The sequence below is a fragment of the Mandrillus leucophaeus genome, unplaced genomic scaffold (assembly GCF_000951045.1).
Source record: "Mandrillus leucophaeus isolate KB7577 unplaced genomic scaffold, Mleu.le_1.0 Scaffold289, whole genome shotgun sequence".
In the NCBI taxonomy this organism is placed as follows: Eukaryota; Metazoa; Chordata; class Mammalia; order Primates; family Cercopithecidae; genus Mandrillus; species Mandrillus leucophaeus.
Window position 1 is genome coordinate 635,029 of NW_012103020.1, and position 10,395 is coordinate 645,423.

The 10,395-nt window shown below is 39.4% G+C and overlaps 1 protein-coding gene across 1 annotated transcript in view; it reads left to right on the forward strand.

Annotated features, from left to right (window-relative positions):
* MAML3 (mastermind-like 3 (Drosophila)) overlaps positions 1 to 10,395 on the forward strand; it is a 437,914-nt gene that overhangs the window by 204,706 nt on the left and 222,813 nt on the right. The gene's annotated exons all lie outside the window — the stretch shown is intronic.

Sequence of the window (10,395 nt, forward strand, 5' to 3'; positions counted from 1 at the left end):
CTTAACAAACTTTCCTGCTACTGGAGACAAAAAAAAAAAAAAAAAAGAAGAAGAACAAAAACAAATTAGCAATATAAAGAACATTTGTTGAGTTCAGTGTTGGAGAGAGCAGCTCACGGAGCTGCTGAGAAGCCACAGCTGACCCTTTCCACTCTCTGGGTAGGAGCCAGCTGCAAGGAGGGAGACCTAAGGCTCTAGAGGGAATGGCTCCCTCCTCCACAGCTCTGCATGCGGCAGCCCCCAAAATAGAAATGCGGGTACCAAGTTGTGATGGCCGGGAATCAGCAGAAGGAGGTGAGGCTGCCTGTGCTCCCTGCCCTCCAGGCCTCCACAGGCCAACCTGTGACCTCACTGGTGGGCCTCCGGAAGCAGGGCAAGACAGAGGCCCCGCATTGCCTTGGCATTTCCGCGTTTGTTTTCTCTTCCTTGCTAGTGTGCCTTGACTCTGTGGTCACTGTTCTCCATGTCAGCACATTCAGAATTGCTGACTGTCAACACTGAAGGCAGCGTGCCTGCTACTGAAGAAGCCACAAGGAAAACAGCTTTGGGTAATGGTGGATGTTCCTGGTGTGACACATTCCTAGCTCCCAGCACAGGCCCTTTACAAAGAACAGGGTTTTGCGGTTTGGGTAGGATGGGGAGAAAGAAAGAGGGAGGGAAAAAGAGAAGGAGGCTTGGCTTGTTGAGATCTTTTCTTAAGGAAATAAATATTGGTTTTCTAAAATTTGAACAGCTGAAATGGGAGATTGGCAGTAAGCAAAATGTGATTGTAACAATGAAACCCACGTGCAGACAGCAGTTGGGAGTCATTAAGGCAATGAGGTTGTTCTTCACGATCTTGGGAGGAAAGAAAAGGTGACCAAAATGCCGTTTAGTAACCAAATGGCCTCTTCAAGCCCTTCGGGCTGGCTCAGAGCTGCGTGCAGAGCTTTGATGGTGTGGGTGGTGCTGTTCCCTCGGGCAGAGCTTGGCTGGAGGACTCTTAGCAGGGTGGCCGCAAGTCTCTGGGGCCCCTACTTGGGGACTTACACAGACCAGGCTGGATGTCTTTGTAGCTTGTCAAACCACAACTGTTCACAGAAGGCATGTGGGTTAGAATCTACCACAGTCAAACCAGGGAGAATGTGTTACCCATTTCCAGAAAGGTTGCTAGTTTGTGTGCTGTAATGGAAAGTGGCCAACTTTATCTTTTCTTATAAGAACTATAATGGGCAATCAGGATGGAGGCTTGCTCTACAGGACCCTCTACTGAGGGTCTACTTTGAAAAACGTGATAAGAGGGAGGTGCTGGCTGTATTAATCAGAGTGTACATCAGTTTCTACTACCACTTCTGTATTTTAGAAGCATGTCAATAAGGCATAGAGGCTGCACGGCCATAGGGAAGAGCTTACCCCTGGAGTGAGACTGCCTGGGTTCACATCCCAACTCTGGCACTACTAGTGTATTATCTATCCTACCTGTGCCTCGGTCTTCTCACACGTACAATGGGGATGATAGTTTCTACCTCATAGGGATCTTGTGAAGTTTGATTGTATTAATATATGTGTCTATACATAGTGTCATGTAAGTGTTTACTATTTTAACAATTACGGATGGAGAATATGAAGAGATAAAGTATGAGAAAAGGGTTGAGTGGTTTAAGAGAAGTTTTTAGAAATAGATTATACTTTGGAGCTTTGCTATAATTCAATCCATGTTTGAGACCATTTATAGTGTCATCCTTTAGGGAATTCGGTTCATAATCCTCTTACATGAATTGAAACCAAGATGGAGCCTCCTTACATCAAATTCTGCACAGTAGTTAATAGTGTCGTGGAGAATTTCCAGAGTATTAATAATAAGCTAATACACCTATGAATGTTAAATGTCTTGGAAGCAGTTTCCTGATGAGCAAATACCAGATGTGGCAATGGCCATGGTCTAATTGCCCAAGAGGTAGTTAAATATAGTTTTTAGTCCTTTTCTAAGCAGTTATTTGAAAGCTGAAATATTTTCCCTAAAGGCCCATCAACTGTTGTTAACAGTGAAATGAAGTATTTGGGTAGAGCAAAAGTGCTCAGGAGTTTGCTTCCTGTAAATCTAATTTACCTTTGTAAATTGTTGGTTTTTTCCACATAGACTTTTGTTTTGTAAACTTCCACGTTTGACTTTTTAGTGTAGAGTGGTAACTTTTATTTATTTATTTATTTATTTATTTATTTATTTATTTATTTATTTATTTTTGAGACAGAATTTCACTCTTGTTGCCTAGACTGGAATGCAGTGGCGTGATCTTGACCCACTACAACCTACCCCTCCCGGGTTCAAGCGATTCTCCTGCCTCAGCCTCCTGACTAGCTGAGATTACAGGCATGTGCCACCACGCCTGGCTAATTTTGTATTTTTAGTAGAGACGGGGTTTCTCCATGTTGGTCAGGCTGGTCTCGAACTCCCGACCTCAAGTGATCTGCCCACCCCAGCATCCCAAAGTGCTGGGATTACAGGCGTGAGTCACCATGCCCAGCAAGTGGTAGCTTTTAGTGTTCTAGAGATCCTAATTGAGAATAATACTAGTTATTGTTTTGTTTTGTTTTGATTTTTTGGACGGAATCCTGCTGTCGAAACTGGGGCATAGAGAGGTTAACTTGCTCCAGGATCACAGCAGGTAGCTGGATTCTAGATATAGGAATACAAAAGCCCAAACACTTTACCACTAACCCCTAAATTAAAAGGTTAATTAAGTCCCATAAATTAAAATCAGCCCTCCTTTCTGCTAGGGACATGTAGGTGCTTTGCAAGGTGTGGATTGAGCTGCCCTCAGGTCTACAGTTCTTTTAATAAGTAGGACGGAGTCCAATCTGCCATGCTAGAAAATTGTAATTTTTGTAGCAGCGTTGTTAGTGTTACATGAAACCAGAATTTCCCAGGTTCCCGATGGCAGAGATGTGTGTATAGCTTCTCTTCCACGGACAAGTTTCATCTCTGGAGGCGATCAGGGCAGCCTGTGTAGAAGACTAAGACATAGGAATTGGGCTGTGAATAGCTGTCCATGTCCATTTAGCAAATACCACTTCGCTATTTTAAGAGCAAGAAGGAAAATGCCATTTAAATAGTGATTTAGACTTACAGGAAGGACAAGGCCAGGATAAAATCTACCAAAGATTTTAAGAAAATCTCCACCCCGAATAAAAATTGAAAGCAGTACAATTTTCATGTCTACTGTATGTGTATTTTCAGAAAGGGAATTTTTTATGCAAAGGACACACTGACATCAATGACTAATGTTCAAAAACAACAATTGGAGAGGTTGTGCAATGTGGAGATTCTTCCTCTATATTTAGAATAAAACTTTGTGTTTTTACTGTCAGGATGTGAGCTTAATTATAGCATGTTGCAAACTTTGCTTTTCTAAAGAGAGAGAGAGAGAGGAGTGTAACTTACTCTGCCTGAAGAAATTTGGGTGCTATTTTTGTTTTCCTTTTGAAACATCAAGGGTTGATATAAGGTAGTTTTAGAAGTGTAGTATTTCTTGACCCTCAATGAACTGATGACCTCCCTGAGGCCAGGAAGGATGTTTTATTCTTCTGTTTTAGCTTTTATATTTTATAATCATTATTTACTTGAATAAAACCAAGGATGTCACCTGGGCTGTTTGGAAGGATTTCATTTTGATTTTTGTTTAAGCAATGCCACAAATTATTCTTCTGGAGATAAAATTTTTTTCTGGTATGAAAACTTGCATTTAGAAAAAAATCTATAATTATTCATTATATTATTCCCATAATTAGCAGTTATACATTTGGTATAGTTATTTATTGACTATTCAGGAGTCACCTTTTTGTGTTTGTACATACCTGTGTGCTTAATAATAACAAAAAAATTATTGCACTGAGATTATTTACATTGCCAGGCTCATTATACAGACTGAACAGTATTTGGTTCTAGCTGTAAGTCCTTCATATCAACCATGAAAATTTGCTCATGCCCACATTCCCTGAATCTGAGAGAATCACCCTAGATGGTTTGTAGAAATAATTAATAAACTTCATCTCACCTTCAAAAACTATTATGAAGCTGATGCATATATTATCTTTAGCTTCTGAATATAAGATTTCATCACACCTTGCACACAGTAAGTTTTCCAATGTTACGTATCTTGAATGATTAATTCAAAAGAAATCAAGGTGGAACTAAGATGAATTCTTGTACAAGCTCACATTTTGTGGTGATAGCGTTCACAAAGTTTGTCAGTATTTTCCATTCTGATCCTACCATCGTACCATTTGGGGAAACTTAACATTTTCTCATTAGATGTCTGGTGCTAAAATAGAATGTAGTTAATCAGGACTGAGAAGGTGTGCGGTGCATACACTTATTAAGGAGCAATCCACTGGCTCCTTATTACAGCTATTAGTTCCCAGGCAACACCTTCCACCTTTTTTTTGTTTGTTTCATACAATGGCTTATTAAAAACCACTGCCTGAATAAATGCCTTAGTATGATGTACAGGGATAGGTAGATGAAACTGCGTTGGCAAAATCATGATCTGGAGGAATTAAACATTTCAACAATTTAAATAAAATTTTAATTTGGTTTTATTAATCATGGGAAAAAATACACATTGGACAAATGTATTAAATATCTATCCTATGTCAGGCTACTTAAAATCAGTGAAACAAAGTTTGTGAACCTAGTTTAAAGTTAACATGATTTATTAATATTTGAATATTTTCATGCAATTAAACCTTTGATTTTATAGCTGAAAGAATACAGTGTTGTGGAATATGCTGGCAGCTTGTCTGTGGTTTGGTTTTCATATTAAGTATAAATGTTTGGCTATTTTAAAAGAGATGTTGGCATCCAGCAGTAATTATTCCCTAATACCAAATATGAAACTTCCAGGTATAAGGATAAATCTTTAAAAAAAAAAAAAAAAGTTTCTTAAAGTTTTAGACAGTCACAGCAGTGTGTTGCTGGAAGTCATTTAAACATCTGAATTCATCAGAAGCACATAAACTGATAATTCAAAGAATCTGCAGAAATAGGAAGAGTTGTTTGCTTTGGAATAATTCAGTCTTAATTGAGAACCTATAATTTAAAAAAGAAGAGAAGCTCATTTTTCCTTAATAGGCCAAGTAAATAAGGAGAAAGGGAAGTCTGGGAGAGTCAACAGACTTTCTATCAGAACTTCTTGGAAATTGCCTTTGGAGGGTTTAGGGGGTGGAATTTTCCGTTTTAAAATGTTGTCTTTAGGCTGGACGCAGTGGCTTTGCCTGTAATCCCAGCACTTTGGGAGGCTGAGGCAGGCGGATCGCAAGGTCAGGAGATTGAGACCATCCTGGCTAACATGGTGAAATCCCCTCTCTGCTAAAATTACAAAATACTAGTTGGGTGTGGTGGCACATGCCTGTAGTCCCAGCTACCCGGGAGGCTGAGGCAGGAGAACCACTTGAACCCGGGAGGCGGAGGTTACAGTGAGCTGAGATTGCGCCATTGCACTCCAGCCTGGGCGACAGAGCAGGACTCCATCTCAGAAAAAAAAAAAAAAAAGTTGTCTTTGGGCACACAACCCAACCTTAAGTTACCATATTGTATACCAGATGTTTTATAGTGGATAATCAACAGATCGTGGTATCAGGAAGGTGGTATTTAGCATACAAAATCTGCTACTGCAAGAGGATCTCCATTGTACATATTCCAAACAGGTAAATCCATGTACATTCAGTGTAGGCGTTGAATTCAAGTTGATACACATCCAGGTCAAGAAGCAAACTCTTCATCCTGGTTCTTTCTATTTGCATTTTAGCCAAAAATGATTATGTATGCAATCACTTGGATCCAGAGCTGGCCATTCCCTGGAATTCCAGGAATGCTGCAGTAAGCTTGTCTTCTTAAGCCTAAACCAACCTCATGTGTGTCCATCCCCCATAACCCACCTCCCACCCTAGGGCTCCAATTACATGGGCTTCTTATTCTTCTCTAATACTCTGTTTCTTCTCTACTTCTTTTCTCTATTTTCAAATCATAGACATTTTATTTTTCCAGCCTCTTGCCACTTGTGACCCCTCTCAAGTCTGTCTCCAGGCACCAACAACTGTGGGCCCTCTTTATTCTTTTCCTGTCAATCGTGGCTGTCTTCACCAATATCTTATTTTACATCTCTATGCTGTAAAGATTATGAACTTTATTTCTTCTATGAGAAGCAACATTCTCATCTTCAAAGTTATATGATTAGAAGGGGGAGGCGCTGTTCAAAACAATCCTATATTTTAAGTTTTTTTATTTTGGAGAAATCTTTTTATTTTAGGTGAAACATTCTTTTAAATTTTTGTCAGCACCCCCATTTCACATATGTAAATGAAATAAATTTTGATTGTACATTTTTGTTTAAAATTATATGACTTTTGTTGAAGAAAAACATTCAAAATACGAACATAATCTCTATAAACATTTTATCCTGCAAAAATGTGATATCAGTTGTTTTGAGTTATGATGACTGTTCTAATAGAGCAGAGCAGAAAATGTTGCCCAAATTAACCTGTCAACCTGAAAATGGTTTGTCTCTTTGTGACTTCACAGATATCGGCTTTATTTAGCTTTGGGGAATAAAAGGACCAAATCACGATTCAGTTTTCTAATGTAACTGCTCAAACATGTGTTTCTACATAGTTTACACATATAAAATGTACCTAATCATAGAAAAACTATAAATCTGAGTTGTTTATAATTAATATTAGGAGTATAGACACTAGGAACATAGTTTGGCAAAAAAAAAAAATAGTAATGAAATTTTATCTTCTTGAAGGTTGATTTAAATCATCTTTCTGATGACTGATTTAAGTAATATACAGCCTAAAACAAAGGGGGCCCAGTGACCTCCTGGCCGTGTCGTAGAGCAGTGGCTCTCAGATAAGATGTGTCTGCTCCAGTTTCTCTGGACAGTGTTATGTCTACATTAATCACAGAGAACTTACTGCAGTAATCACAAAGTGGTTCCAGGCCACATGTTTGTAGCAGGGCACAGGATAGAAAATAGCAAGGTGTCTGTCTACCCTGGGTTCATCGGCTTTAATGACATGACGCTGTAAGTGGGCATGGACTCCTAAATCTCTTAGCTGGGCTATTAATGTAATAAAATCTTCTGGGTTGTGTTCTTCTCGATATTATGGCTCTTTGTTCTGGTATTAAAGGTTTCTTTCTTGCTTGCTTTCTTGCTTGCTTTTTTTTTTTTTTTTTTTTTTAAATAGAGTTTTTCTCTTGTTGCCTAGACTGGAGTATAGTGGTGCGATCTCAGTTCACTGCAACCTCCGCCTCCTGGTTCAAGCGATTGTCCTGCCTCAGTCTCTGGGGTAGCTGGGATCACAGGCGCCTGCCACCATGCCCGGCTAATGTTTTGTATTTTTAGTAGAGATAGGGTTTCACTATGTTGGCCAGGCTGGTCTCGAACTCCTGACTTCAGGTGATCCACCCACCTCGACCTCCCAAAGTGTTGGGATTATAGGTGTGAGCCTTTGTGCCTGGCTTGGTATTAAAGGTTTCTAATGTGAAGTAAGAGAAGACTGTGTAATTCCTTCAGTTATATGTAATCCTGCTGAAATATAAGAGCATATTAGACCATCAGGCCCAAGGCTGATCGTTGCTGTATGTCTTGCTCCTAACAAGGTTTAGCATGTATCCATCCCCCTAAACACACACATGTACTCAACACATGCTTGAACACATACATGTACATTTTAGTTGATGTCTAGTCATTACTATCATTCTTACTCTCCCCAGAATCTTCCCCCAACCCTGAAAAAAACCACTCCCAATACCACCACCACCACCAACACCACCACCACCAACAAATTAGGATTATTAACTTGGTATCCTAGTTTTGCACACCAGAATTAGGCTACAACATGACCCTTGAAAAGAAAACTTCTTAATAAACATAAGTACTCTTGAAAGCTATGTAACTAAAGCATTAACCTGTCTCTGCATGTTGATGACTTTGTTTCAGAAACTTACATTGATACACGTCAACAAATGAGTCCATGGATCATTTTGCAGAATTTGTATAATACTGCAGGAAAACCAGGATTAAACACATATAACTAAGGCTAGAAAATCTTCCACCCTGAAAAGAATTTTCAAAGATAGTAAAAGCATGATTTATTACCAAACTCCATAATCTGGGCAGTATGTGTTGCCAATAATGTACAACTAAGTCTAAAAAGAGAAAACAAATTTTAAAAAGCAGCATGTTCTTATGAAAACTAAGAGTACTAAGTCATCATAATGAAATCCTAGACCAAATCTACATTGTAGGGGTGGAGAACATTTGAACATTTTAATTTATGATTGTAAATTGAACGAACATAAATGAGAGATCCAGCCCATTCATCAGCATCACTTGTGATCTATATTTAACATAGATTATAGGACAATATCATTAATAACAAAATCTGAAAATTGAACCAACTCCTAAGTTATACAAGTGAATCTTAATGAACAACAACTCCCTGGTGTTAATGTCTCCATGTGCTGGGACATGGAAAAATGCAGTGTGAGTTGCAGTCTGCTCTTAGAGTGAAGGGTGGTATGTGCCAGGTATTGCGTCATATTGTGTATGTGAAGAGGGATAAGTAATGGCATAGACATCAAATTATTCAGGAATTCAGTGTGCTGGGGAGAAGCCAAGTGGGGTCCCAAGAAGGGAGCCAGGTTTTGAAGATGAGTGTCAGGGCTCATTCATGAAGCAGCTAGCACAGATTTTGGGAACAATTTGCTTCCTTTCTCAGCTTTCTTTGGCCTGGTCTAAAATGTACCACATACTGTTTATTGAATGTCTTCTCTGTGCCAGATGACTTTCTCATATTATTGCCAAAGTAGTCATCACGGAATTGAGGAATTATTATTATCCCTTTCTACTGGTGAGGAAACCAAGACTCAAAGCAATTAAGCACTTCGTTTAAAGTCACATAACCAGGAAGTGAGTTCAGATTCCAATCAATCTTTAGGTGCCCTGTTAAATCTTTACATAGTGTACAGATATGACATAGATTGGGTAGGATACACGTAGAGAAAACAAGCTTCCCCAATACAAGTGTATAATAAATATACTGTTCCTAGTGAGTTAACTGAAGTAACCACAAAGCAGTATTGGTGGTGGGGGTAGTGGAGAGGAGAAGAAAGGAAGACTGTAAGGATACACCTAAAAAACAATTTGAAACAATGCAAAAGAGCTATGGCAGCTGGAAAATTAGGGCACTGACAAATTACTTGGCATGTGGAGGTACAAAACTGGTTTCAACAAGTGTCTATTGAGAACCTCCTATGCACAAAACACTGTACTATGCCTTGTTCAGAGATAGAGGAGGTATCCCGGCCCTCACAGAATGTATAGTTGAATGGAGAAAAATCACAAATAACAATGTATTGAGAGCTGTCATTGGAGATATTAACAAGGTGCTATGGAAGGACAGGAGAGAAGAGATTAAATTTTAACAGCAAAGACCCCCTTGTTGAGAATAGGGTTTTGAGCTTGGATCTTGGAGAACAGAGAGAGCTGACCAGGGGAGGTGGGGGACGAGAATGAACGGAAAGGGCATTCTAGGCACCGAGATCAGTAGGCAGAAAGAAACACGGCGGGAATCCAAGGAGTGCCCAGAAGATTGGGCCTCAGGCAGTAAACCAGACAGAGCCATGTTTTGGAGAACCTGGAACATCATGCTAAGAAGCTTAGACTCTATTAGCCATGGAGAGCCATGGAAGATTTCTGAGCAACTTAATGACATCTAGAGTTGGACTCTAGAGTGATAATTCTGATGCCTCTGTCAAGAATGAGGAGAAGTGAGAATAATTAAAAGGTTTTTGTAATAATAGTTTATACAAGAGATATGGGAATATCAGGGTCCGTGGCAGTGTGAAAGGAAGAAGTACATACAATCATTAAAGAGGTAGCCTCAGATGAGATGTAGAGAATGAAGAGCTGCAGAGTCAGTGATACAGCTATAGGTCTTCTCAAATAGAGGTATCATGTGTTCACGAAGGGGAAGAAATGAAGCTGTTTGTAGACCACAGACTTAAATGAAAAGCCAGTCTTCACAATACGCAGAGTGGGGAAGGATGACTGGTCACTGAGCTGTCTTCAGACATATATGCATCAAGAGTTATAAAAGGTTATTAGCAGAATTGCATCTGGGAAAGACTATAGATTACCACACATTGCATTAATTGGGTTTGTGTATATTGAAAGGTGATTGTGCACTGGGTAGGCACTATGAGTACTGTTGGTTGAACATTAAAATTAGCCTCGTTATTATAATTACAATACATATAATATCCATATCTTCTTTTTTTTTTTTTTGAGATGGAGTCTCGCTCTGTCGCCCAGGCTGGAGTGCAGTGGCGCGATCTCGGCTCACTGCAAG